Raw genomic sequence first — 13,248 nt, forward strand, 5'->3', positions numbered from 1 at the left:
AATTTAAAAAAAAAATATTCCCCAATAAATTCTTTTTTTGTAAATAAAAAAAACAAACAATAAAAGTACACATATTTAGTATCGCTGCGTCCGTAACAACCCACTCTATAAAAATGTCCCACTAGTTAACCCCTTTAGTGAACCCCTTCAATAAAAAGGCAAACAACAATGCTTAATAATCATACTGCAGAACAAAAAGTGCAATAACACGCGATAAAAAGACGGATATAAATAAACATGGTACCACTGAAAACGTCATCTTGTCCCGCAAAAAAACGAGCCGCCACACAGCGTCATCAGCGAAAAAAGAAAAAAGTTATAGCTCGCAGAATAAAGCGATGCAAAAATAATTATTTTTTATATAATAGTTTTTATTGTATAAAAGCTCCAAAACATAAAAAAATATGTAAATGAGGTATCGCTGTCATCGTACTAACCCGAAGAATAAAACCGCTTTATCAATTTTACCACACGCGGAACGGTGTAAACGCACCCCCCAAAAGAAATTCATGAATTGCTGGTTTTTGTTCATTCTGCGTCCCAAAAATCAGAATAAAAAGCGATCAAAAAAGTCATGTGCCCGAAAATTGTATCAATAAAAACGTCAACTCATCCCGCAAAAAATAAGACCTCACATGACTCTGTGGGTCAAAATACGCAAAAATTATAGCTCTCAAAATGTGGTGATGCAAAAACTATTTTTTGCAATAAAAAGCGTCTTTTAGCGTGTGACAGCCGCCAAACATAAAAACCGCCATAAATAGTAAATCAAACCCCCCTTTAATACTCCCTTAGTTGGGGAAAAATAATAAAATAAAATATAAATGTATTTATTTCCATTTTCCCATTAGGGCTAGGGTTGGCATTAGGGTTAGGGGTGTGTTGGGGTTAGGGTTGGAGTTAGAATTGGGGCGTTTCCACTGTTTAGGCACTTCAGGGGCTCTCCAAACGCGACATGGCGTCTGATCTCAATTCCAGCCAATTCTGCGTTGAAAAAGTCAAACGGTGCTCCTTCCCTTCCAAGCTCTGCCATGCGCCCAAAAAGTGGTTTACCACCACATATGGGTTATCAGCCTACTCAGCACAAATTGCAGAACAAGTTTTGGGGTCTAATTTCTCCTGTTACCCTTGGGAAAATAACAAATTGGGGGCAAAAATGTCATTTTTGTGGAAAAAAAATGATTTTTTTTTATTTTTATGGCTCTACGTTATAAATTTCTTTGAAGCACTTGGGAGTTCAAAGTGCTCACCACACCTAGATAAGTTCCTTGGGGGGTCTAGAATGGGGTCACTTGTGGGGGGTTTAGGCACATCAGGAGCTCTCCAAACGACACATGACACCCGCAGACCATTCCATCAAAGTCTGCATTCCAAAACGTCACTACTTCCCTTCCAAGCCCCAACGTGTGCCCGTACAGTAGTTTACTCCCACATATGGGGTATCAGCGTACTCAGGACAAATGGGACAATGACTTTTGGTGTCACATTTCTCCTGTTACCCTTGGGAAAATAAAAAAATTGGGGACTAAGATCATGTTTGTGGAAAAAAATGATTTTTTTTATTTTCACGCCGCGACGTTATAAACTTCTGTGAAGCACATGGGGGTTCAAAGTGCTCACCACACATATAGATAAGTTCCTTGGGGGACTAGTTTCCAAAATGGGGTACCTTGTGGTGAGGTTTCCACTGTTTAGGCACATCAGGGGCTCTCCAAACGCGACATGACATCTGATCTCAATTCCACCCAATTCTGCGTTGAAAAAGTCAAACGGCAATCATTCCCTTCCGAGCTCTGCCATGCACTGAAACAGTGATTTATCACATATGGGTTATTGGCGTACTCAGAACAAATTGCACAATAACTTTTGGGGTCCTGTTTCCTTTGGGAAAACAAAAATTGGGGGTGAAAAGATCATTTTTGTGGACAAAAATATGATTTTTTAATTGTACGGCTGTATGTTATAAACTTCCGTGAAGACATTGGGGGTTCAAAGTTCTCACCACATCTAGATAAGTTTCTTTGGTTTTTCTAGATTCCAAAATGGGGTCACTTGTGGGGGGGGGGGGGGTGTCCACTGTTTAGGCACATCAGGGGCTCTCCAAACGCGACATGGCGTCTTCTCAATTCCAGCCACTTTTGCATTGAAAAAGTCAAACGGCGCTCCTTCCCTTCCAAGCTCTGCCATGTGCCGAAACAGTGGTCCCCCCCCCACATATCAGGTATCAGCATACTCAGGACAAATTGCACAATAACTTTAGCTGTCCAATTTCTCCTTTTACCCTTGGCAAAATAAAAAAAAAATTGGACCTGTAAAAAGTAATATTTTTGTGAAAAAAAGTTAAATGTTCATTTTTTTTTTAAACATTCAAAAAATTCCTGTGAAGCACCTGAAGGATTAATAAACATCTTGAATGTGGTTTTGAGTACCGTCAAGGGTGCAGTTTTTTGAATGGTGTCACTTTTGGGTATTTTCTATCATATAGACCCCTCAAGTGACTTCAAATGTGATGTGGTCCCTAAAAAAAAAAATGGTGTTGTAAAATGAGAAATCGCTGGTCAACTTTTAAGCCTTATAACTTCCTAATAAAAAAAAATGTTGTTCCAAAATTGTGCTGATGTAAAGTAAACATGTGGGAAATGTTACTTATTAAGTTTTTTGTGTGCCTTATCTCTGTGATTTAAGGGCATGAAAATTTAAAGTTGGAAAATTGCAAAATTTTCAAAATTTTCCATTTTTTTCACAAATAAATGCAAGATATATCAACAAAATTTTACCACTAACATGAAGTACAATATGTCACGAGAAAAACAATGTCAGAATCACCGTGATCCATGGAAGCATTCGAGAGTTATTACCTCATAAAGGGACAGTGGTCAGAATTGTAAAAATTGGCCTGTTCATTAACATGCAAACCACCCTTGGAAGTAAAGGGGTTAAACTTATCATATATTGTTCCTTTTTATTCCTGAATAAAGAAGCTCTGTTGTCACACTTGGAGTGTAAACAAATTGCTTCCCTGATCCACCTAGCTAAAGTGCTCTTTGAGATTCTAAGCCCCTTCCTAATTCTCTGAAAAGAGACAAAGAATTCTCTTACTTTGGTCTAAGTTACCATTGTCGGTTATGGGCCATGCTAACCTGGTCAAAATTATTTGGATGCCACAATTGCTGTATGTTCTGCACAACTCCCCAGTATGGATAAATCAGAAGTATTTCTTTAGAGTCAATCAGGAGTTTAAAAAATTAATATGGGGCAAATAGTTTCCGAGAATTAAACTGGAAACTTTGCAAAGAAATAAAACAATGGGAGGGCTTGCGGTTCCTAACCCATGGGTATATTATGTGGCATCTCAGCTTCAACATATTCGGGGATGGGATGACCCTGGGGGAGGCGGAGCTCAGCGTACGTTGCTGCAGCACTATTTGCAATCGGACAAACTCTATGAGGTATTGGAGGTGTATAAGTTTGGGGCACTTGGAAGCAAAATACCAGCTATGCTGTTGTGTCAAACTTTGGGGGATGGTGAAAAAATTACAAGGAATAAAAGGTGTGTCACAATTTACTTCATTATGGAACACTCCATGGCTTCCAAATCTATACCAACTGTGGGATTTGGCTCCTGGTGCGCCAAGGGTTTAAACAGACTTAAGCCCCCGTTACATACTGCGATATCGCTAGCAATATCGCTGTAAAGTCACCGATTTTGTGACGTTGCAGCGATATTGCTAGCGATATCGCTGCATGTGATACTTACCTACAACCCGCTCCCCCGCTGGTAATCGCTAATCGCGCGAGAAGCTGCTGGATCATTTCTCGTCGTCAGCTTCCTGCTGGGCTTCCTACTGTGACGACGAGCGACACGTGGACGCGTGCGGGAGGACGCAGGATCGCCTAATGTGACAGGTAAGTAGCGATCCCCGTCCCCAGCGATGTCGCTGGTGAGATCTGCCTGAGTGGCAGCTCACTAGCGACCACCTAGCGATGTACCAGCGATCCTGACCACGTCATATCGCTGGTCAGGATCGCTGGTGCATCGCTAGGTGTAACGGTACCCTTAATCAAGTGCTGATAGGTGATGTGATTAAGGAATTCTCACAGCTGCAAAGCGAGTATGGGTTACCTCCCTGTGAATTCTATACATACTTACAATTTAGACACGCATATCGGGCGGACAGAATTGTTTTGGAAGGAGAGGCACCTCAAAACTCAATAATACAGAGAATAGATAATCTACACAGTTCTTCTGGACTGATCTCATTGCTTTATAACATTCTTTTAGACATTATATTGACAAACCAGCCGATGCGATCAAAAGTGAAATGGGAGAGTGTAATGGGACCCATAGAGAAAAATCACTGGTCAGATATACTGCAAAGTTCCACAGCTGTCTTTAAGCGAGTCTTATAGACTTTCCCATATATATGTGATACACCAGGTGTACAGGACACCTCAATTCTTATTTAATATAGGATTTCAGTCAAATCCCTACTGTCTTAGATGTAAAACTAACATGGCAGATAAGTTTCATATGATGTGGAACTGTCCTAACTTGGTGTCCTTTTGGAGCAGTGTTATAGCAACGATTATCAGGGTTTATTCAGTTGATGTAGAGCTTACACCCTTAGTATGTATATTGGGATATGTTGAAGATCTGTCTATTGATGAGTACAGCAAAATTGCGGCTGCACGTATGTTGTATACGGCAAGAAACTTGATAGCCAAAAAATGGATAGCAGATCAGGAGCCTATGATATCAGAATTTATTGATAAAGTTAGTAAATAGGAAAAAGACATACATAAAAAGAGATACTATCTCTAAATTTGACAAGATATGGGGTATATGTATTGATGGCTCTGGTTCGACGTCTAGGGAATGGAGGAGATTTCGACTCCGCTTGCTTTGAGCTGTGTTTATATGATGCCTCAAATGAAACTTCTTTGAAATGTAATAAAAATGTTATTAGCGTTTTCACAAGCTATTTGTAATTCGTTTGACTATTGTTGCTATGCTCAAATATTTGTTCATCCAATTATACTGGTTTTGCAGAGCCAAGATGTATAAATAACGCATGAATAATGTTTCTTAAGGTTGTGGGGTGGAGAGCTGTGTTTCAAATCCAGTGTTTGTCTGGTTGTTGTTTTTCTCTTTGTGTTAATCATTATAAAATTCAATAAGGGACAGTTATTGAAATATAACTAAGCAGGGATCCCTTGACATCTAGTGAATGGAGCCTCTCTTCCCTTTGATTCCCGGGGTTGGCACAGAAGGAAGGAAGCACTATCTCCTGCAGTCTGTGGAACTTAAGAGGCTACTTTTGGCAAATATGAGGGATCTGGCTTCAAAATAACCCTCCCTAAACTGGGTATATGGTGGTAGTCTGAATAGGGCATGATTGTAACTAACCCTACGGGCTGATGTCAATGCAACACGAAGGGCCGTTTTGAGAGAGTGAATTTTTATTGGGGCTACCTCAATGGGGTCAAAGGGAGATTCCGTCAATGCTGTTAGAACTAAATTCAAATCCCAAGACATTAACCTCTAAGGCTGGGCCTAGACCTTGTCGATGCCGATAACCCTAGAAATCCAATAATTTCCCTCCAGATCACAATTATACAGAGCCCCTAGAGCCGACACCTGGACTTTGAGGGTGTTTATGGATAGACCCATCTCCAGGCCCTTTTGTAGGAACTCCAACACTTGGCCTATCTGAACTTTTCCCCCAACCTCCACCCCTGATGCTGATAGAAACTTGCTCCAGGTTCTGGCATATATTTTTGCCGTGGATGCTTTCCTACTCTTGAGTAAAGTGTTCACAAGGTTATGAGAAAACCCTTTCCCTATTAACATCATCCTCTCAAATTTCATGCCGTCAGATGTAAACTGGACAATCAAGGATGGAGGATTGGTCCCTGGGAGAGGAGGTCTGAGAGTTCCGGAAAAACCCATGGGTTGGTTATGGACATCCTCTTCAGCCAAGAAAACCACGGCCTCTTGGGCCAAAAAGGGGCAATTAGGATAACGCGTGCCCTGTCCTCCCGTATATTCTTGAAAACTAAAGGAATCGAGGCTATTGGAGGAATGGCATATGGCAGCTTGAAATCACATGGGATCAAGAGAGCATCTATCGCTTGCGGACCTTCTCTGGGGTTTAGAGAGCAGAACCGACGCACCCTCCTGTTCCCTCTGAGGCCGAGACAATTTCCCCTGAGTCACTACCACTGTCCGACATTGCGAAGCTGGGCCTACTTTCCTTACGGACACCTTCCTGGGAAAGGGATCTTACTGATTCCCTAACCTCAGCCCTAACAATCTCCCTCAGGCTGGACTCAAAGTCTAGTGTCTCTTCCGTTACTGTCTGCTGAATGCATGACTGACACAGTCTTTTCCCATAGGAATCTGGTAGCAGGGCCCTGCAAGTTACGCATTCCATATGCTTGGCCTTGGAGGTACATTCCTTCCCCTCGCAGAAATTTGGGAGAGACAAGGGGAAGACTGCATCACGTGTGAACGTTCATAAAGATCACTTACCAGTGAAGTGTAACTGAATGGTACCGGAATGCGCGCGGGGACATCTCTCAGCCGAAGGATCCTCCTTAGGGGCTGGAGACTCATCCAGTCTGCTGGAACTCCTCTGATTGGATCTTCTCTCACCCACGCTTCCATCTCTTGTGCCGCTACGCGGTCGTCGCTGGGTCACTTAAGTGGGGCTTCTCAGTGAGCTGCTGTTGCACAGGTGAATGCTGCACCTGCTCCTGCTGCTCTGGCGATTCCACGATTCCTAGCCGGATTATGGGTCTGGAAGCAAATATTCCAGGCAACTCCCCAGATCAGGTACCCCACGGACCACCGGGGTCAGCAGGTCCTCTTTCCCCAAACTGTCAGCCAAGTCCCACCCGCGGCATTCTCACGCCCGGCGACACCCCCACCAGGCCGATGATACCACTCACATGACCCCGACAGGCGCTGCCCACTACTCCGGACGCGCATGCCCATAGACCCAGGAACCGCGCCCCCCGGACTCACAGCCGCAGCGGCTGGATTCCCGGCGCCACAGAAGTGACAATTGTCCTGCTGGCCAACGCACTGCCGCCAATGTAGGGTGGCGGGTATGCCGTAAGTTAGCTTAAGCCTGCAAGGTACACGACCTTGCGTGACGTCACGGTCACGTGGTAAGTCACGTGATCGGCTAAGGATCGCTAGAAGGACCAAATCACTATCCTACGCGTTTCGGAAGGCTTCTGTTTCCTTCATCAGGGTGGGCCTTGTTACAGAGATGGCGCTTATATACCTGGCACACATTCAGAGGAGTACTAAATATTAAAAGCAAATAATTCTATTTCACTATTTAATCCATTCGGCATGAGAGTGTTCATTTTGAATATCCATTCACTTTCCTCTCTCGACATCTGGTTAATATAATTCCTCTTTCTATAACTTTTTTTTAACTGTTTTGATACCAGTTATCTTAATGTCTCTAATAGAGCCTCCATGGTATATGGAGAAGTGATTTGAAAGAGGATGGCCAGTGACTTTATTGGCAATATTACGAAGATGTTCAGCAATCCTTATGCACATTGGACGTATAGTTCTTCCAATATACATCTTCCCGCATGGACATGTGATCCCATAAATAACGCCTTTATTGTCACAGGTGATAAAATCTGTAATTTTAATCTCAATAGATTTGTTGGTGATTGCCATTTGTTTTTTTCATACCCAATTTTTTACAAGGCCCACACTTTTTACATGGAAAGAAGCCATTTGGAAGTCTTGATTCACGTGTGTTGTTCCTCTTTAAAGTTCTTGGAATTGAGGGAGCAATAATAATGCCAAGATTGTTGGCCTTTCTGAACACAAATCTGGGATGCGTTGGTAATAATTCACCAATAATCTTATCGTTTTGTAAAATATTCCAATGTTTTCTAACAATACTCTTAATAATTTTGACATTAGCGTTATATTGTAGGATAATAGGAATTTCTTCTCTAGCATAAAAATCATACTTGTCCCTTTCCCTGGGATTCAGTAGTTGTTCCCTTTGTATTTTGCTAACCAATTCTGTGTTTTTTTTCAAGGAGTCTATGTCATATCCTTTATGCTGAAACCTAGTATTTAGAGACTCCGCCTCTTTGTTAAAATCTTGTTCTCTAGAGCAGTTTCTGTGAGCTCTTATGAGCCGACTCTTGGGAACATTTAGGAGCCACTTCGGGAGGTGACAACTGTCTAGGGAAATGAAATTATTGGAGTCCGTGGGTTTGTGGTATAATTGGGTCTGAATAGTATGGTTTTCAATAAAAATCCTCAAATCTAACAAATTTACCTCTTTGTGACTGGTGGTGGCAGTAAAGTTTAAAAAATAACAATTTTTATTTAATTCACTTAAAAATTCATTCAATAAAATATCGCCACCTGACCAGATAAAAAAAAATCATCAATAAAACGTCGCCATAGCACCAGGTTCGCCCGTAGATCCCCACCGGGGTAGATGGTCTCATGTTCCCATTTCCCCACATAAAGGTTGACGTAACTAGGGGCGAACCTGGTGCCCATGGCAGTACCCCACTTCTGGGATTAGTAGTTCATCCCAAATCTAAAATAGTTATGGGTTAAAATAAACTCAATGCAGTCTAAAATAAAACCAATCTGATCCTTAGGTATACCATTTTCAGATATAAAATAATCCACTGATTCACACCCTTTCTTATTCTGAATAATGGTGTACAGTGAGGTGATATGTGGTCCTGCCATTCTACATTTTTTAGAAGTCTTAAGATATGAGTGCTGTCCTTTAAATAGGCAGGGAGTTAATTACTTACCTGGTGTAAATGCCGCTGTTCTCCTGAATTCGGAGCTGATTTTCTTTTGTTCCTGAGATATGGCATCATCTTGCCTGTATATAAATCTAGGTTTTGAAGTCAAGTGGGTGTGGACTCTTTCCAGTGGGTGACCGTGTCATCCTGAGGACTACACCCAGTTGGCTAACAAGACTAGAAATACAGGGAATTCAGGGCCATATCTCTTAAACAGAGAGGCTCAGGAACAAAAGAAAAACAGCGCCGATTCAGGAGAACAGCGGCATTTACACCAGGTTAAAAAGAATCACACATATTTAGGACAAGTTACTGGGATTCTTTAAGCTTTGAACCCCTAAATCCACAGTTCACCACCTTTATGTGGTACAGTCATAGACATGAACCCTTTCATCAGAAATATCAGACACGGCCAGATATATGGATATACGGTATATACTCGTGTATAAGCTAAGATTTTCAGCCCATTTTTTGGGGCTGAAAGTCCCCCTCTTGGCTCATACACGAGTCATACACCGGGGGGCGGCGGGGGGTGGGTCGGAGATCATACTCACCCCCTCCTGGCTCTTCTCTGCAGCCCCCTGCTTGTTCCATGTTCTGGGCGCCGCTGCTCTTCTTGCTTCAGCGGTCACGTGGTACCGCTCATTAAACTCATGAATATGCACATATACATGAGTTTAATAAGTGGTACCACGTGACCGCTGAAGCAAGAAGAGCAGCGGCGCCCAGAACATGGAACAAGCAGGGGCTGCACTGCAGAGACGAGCGCCAGGAGGGGGTGAGTATGAACGGGGGGAGCTATATTCACCTGTCCCCATTCCAGAGCTAGCAACGCTGATGAGCAGCGGGCAGCAGGAGGTGAGTATACAGTTTTTTTTATTTTTTTGGAACGGAGGCAGCAGCAGCAACATGATGGGGCCACTCAATGTCCTCATTATCTGGGGCCACACACTGTGCAGCATTATCTGGGGCCACTCACTGTGCAGCATTATCTGGGGCCACTCACTGTGCAGCATTATCTGGGGCCACTCACTGTGCAGCATTATCTGGGGCCACTCACTGTGCAGCATTATCTGGGGCCACTCACTGTGCAGCATTATCTGGGGCCACTCACTGTGCAGCATTATCTGGGGCCACACACTGTGCAGCATTATCTGGGGCCACTCACTATGCAGCATTATCTGGGGACACAAACCGTGCAGCATTATCTGGGGCCACTCACTGTGCAGCATTATCTGGGGCCACACACTGTGCAGCATTATCTGGGGCCACACACTGTGCAGTATTATCTGGGGCCACAACACACTGTGCAGCATTATCTGAGGCCACACACTGTGCAGCATTATCTGGGGCCACTCACTGTCCTCATTATCTGGGGCCACTCACTGTGCAGCATTATCTGGGGACACTCACTGTGCAGCATTATCTGGGGCCACTCACTGTGCACCCTAGGCTTATACGCGAGTCAATGAGTTTTCCCAGTTTTTTGCGACAAAATTAGGGAGGTCGGCTTATACACGAGTATATACGGTAATTGTGAAGCTGCACTTACTGCCGGTGACATCATTGTGCTCCGGGATGTTTTCCTTCTCTGCACCTGGAGATAGAATAAGAAGAAAATTTATTGTTCACAGTAACCCCTCATCATCCACTGACCCTCGCCCTGACAGCAGACGGTCACCCTTACATAATGATATGGTATATACTGACTGTCTAGATCTATAAAGAGGAAGAAGAGACCAAGGAACAGAAGAGGCAGAAATGGAAGATTTCTCATGTTGTGTGGTAGTTAGAAATAAAATAAAAGAAGTCCCTGATCGTAAGCACATCGGTCTCAATCTCATTTGTGGTTTAACGAGAGATCAGATCCTCTTTAAGAGGTGAAAAAACACAAAAATTGAGCTTGGTTTGAGTTGGTACACATGCAGCTTAGCATGTTCACTTGGCCAAAAAGCATACAAAACCTGCAAAAGACAAAATGAAAAAACCCTGCTATAATTAAATAAGTAAAAAGCAAAAGTGCATTTAAATCATACAGAGTTCTTAGTTCTGTATGATTTACAGTGCCTACAAGTAGTATTCAACCCCCTGCAGAATTAGCAGGTTTGATAAGATGCAAATAAGTTAGAGCCTTCAAACTTCACACAAGAGCAGGATTTATTAACAGATGCATAAATCTTACAAACCAAAAAGTTATGTTGCTCAGTTAAATTTTAATAAATTTTAAACATAAAAGTGTGGGTCAATTATTATTCAACCCCTAGGTTTAATATTTTGTGGAATAACCCTTGTTTGCAATTACAGCTAATAATCGTCTTTTATAAGACCTGATCAGGCCGGCACAGGTCTCTGGAGTTATCTTGGCCCACTCCTCCATGCAGATCTTCTCCAAGTTATCTAGGTTCTTTGGGTGTCTCATGTGGACTTTAATCTTGAGCTCCTTCCACAAGTTTTCAATTGGGTTAAGGTCAGGAGACTGACTAGGCCACTCCAACACCTTGATTTTTTGCCTCTTGAACCAGGCCTTGGTTTTGTTGGCTGTGTGCTTTGGGTCGTTGTCTTGTTGGAAGATGAAATGACGACCCATCTTAAGATCCTTGATGGAGGAGCGGAGGTTCTTGGCCAAAATCTCCAGGTAGGCCGTGCTATCCATCTTCCCATGGATGCGGACCAGATGGCCAGGCCCCTTGGCTGAGAAACAGCCCCACAGCATGATGCTGCCACCACCATGCTTGACTGTAGGGATGGTATTCTTGGGGTCGTATGCAGTGCCATCCAGTCTCCAAACGTCACGTGTGTAGTTGGCACCAAAGATCTCGATCTTGGTCTCATCAGACCAGAGAACCTTGAACCAGTCTGTCTCAGAGTCCTCCAAGTGATCATGAGCAAACTGTAGACGAGCCTTGACATGACGCTTTGAAAGTAAAGGTACCTTACGGGCTCGTCTGGAACGGAGACCATTGCGGTGGAGTACGTTACTTATGGTATTGACTGAAACCAATGTCCCCACTGCCATGAGATCTTCCCGGAGCTCCTCTCCTTCCTTGTTGTCCTTGGGTTAGCCTTGACTCTTCGGACAAGCCTGGCCTCGGCACGGGAGGAAACTTTCAAAGGCTGTCCAGGCCGTGGAAGGCTAACAGTAGTTCCATAAGCCTTCCACTTCCGGATGATGCTCCCAACAGTGGAGACAGGTAGGCCCAACTCCTTGGAAAGGGTTTTGTACCCCTTGCCAGCCTTGTGACCCTCCATGATCTTGTCTCTGATGGCCTTGGAATGCTCCTTTGTCTTTCCCATGTTGACCATGTATGAGTGCTGTTCACAAGTTTGGGGAGGGTCTTAAATAGTCAGAAAAGGCTGGAAAAAGAGATAATTAATCCAAACATGTGAAGCTCATTGTTCTTTGTGCCTGAAATACTTCTTAATACTTTAGGGGAACCAAACAGAATTCTGGTGGTTTGAGGGGTTGAATAATAAATGACCCTCTGAATAAACTTTTCACAATTTAAAAAAAAATTAAACAAAGAAATATCATTCTTTTTTGCTGCAGTGCATTTCACACTTCCAGGCTGATCTACAGTCCAAATGTCACAATGCCAAGTTAATTCCGAATGTGTAAACCTGCTAAATCTGCAGGGGGTTGAATACTACTTGTAGGCACTGTAAATGCACTTTTGCTTTTTACTTATTTAATTATAGCAGGGTTTTTTCATTTTGTCTTTTGTAGGTTTTGTATGCTTTTTGGCCATGTGAACATGCATTTATAAGCTGCATGTGTACCAACTCAAACCAAGCTCAATTTTTGTGTTTTTTCTTTGTATTTTTGCATTTTGTGCAAGCTGGGGTGTGGCCTCCCTCTCCTGAGCTGGAAATTGTATTTAAAGGCTTCCCCTGACTGGTGTCCACTGGTTGGGACCCGGTCCTTGTCTGCCCTTATTCACACAGACGTCAACTTTGACACGATAAGGTTATTAATATTAGACAGTGTAGGACCGCCCCGACCACAGAGTCACCTTGTCGATGGTGGGACGGCTTTTATGCTATATTTGATCAAATACAGTATTACTAAGAATTCTGTATGATTTAAATGCACTTTTGCTTTTTACTTATTTAATTATAGCAGGGTTTTTTTCATTTTGTCTTTAAGAGGTGAGAAATGAGATGCGGAAACACTACGGAACCCACATTCTACACCTTGCCAGACACTGTGACATCACCGCAGCGTTCCATCACACCTCTAATCACCGGCCTGTCCACAACCAAGTCTATAGCAGAAAGGCCAATTAATAATAGCAATAATTCAAAACTTATTTCATTATAAATACTGGGAGGAAATGTTCATTCTTCCTGCAGACATCAGATTTTATTTTCTAATAATTCTCCTTTAATTAACCCCTTAAGAAAACCGTGCACAAAAGTGAAAATTATTTTTCCTCC

General features: G+C 42.9%; 1 protein-coding gene across 1 annotated transcript in view; it reads right to left on the reverse strand.

The window, feature by feature from the left end:
• Positions 1–10,399, reverse strand: part of DOLK (dolichol kinase) — a 50,439-nt gene extending 40,040 nt beyond the window's left edge. Inside the window, exon 1 of the mRNA XM_073540992.1 lies at positions 10,367–10,399. The gene's annotated coding sequence lies outside the window, so the exon portion shown is untranslated. The remainder of the gene's footprint in view (positions 1–10,366) is intronic.
• Positions 10,400–13,248: the final 2,849 nt, after the last annotated feature.

This window comes from Dendrobates tinctorius, unplaced genomic scaffold (genome assembly GCF_039654945.1).
Source record: "Dendrobates tinctorius isolate UK_male_01 unplaced genomic scaffold, ASM3965494v1 ptg000120l, whole genome shotgun sequence".
Classification (NCBI taxonomy): domain Eukaryota; kingdom Metazoa; phylum Chordata; class Amphibia; order Anura; family Dendrobatidae; genus Dendrobates; species Dendrobates tinctorius.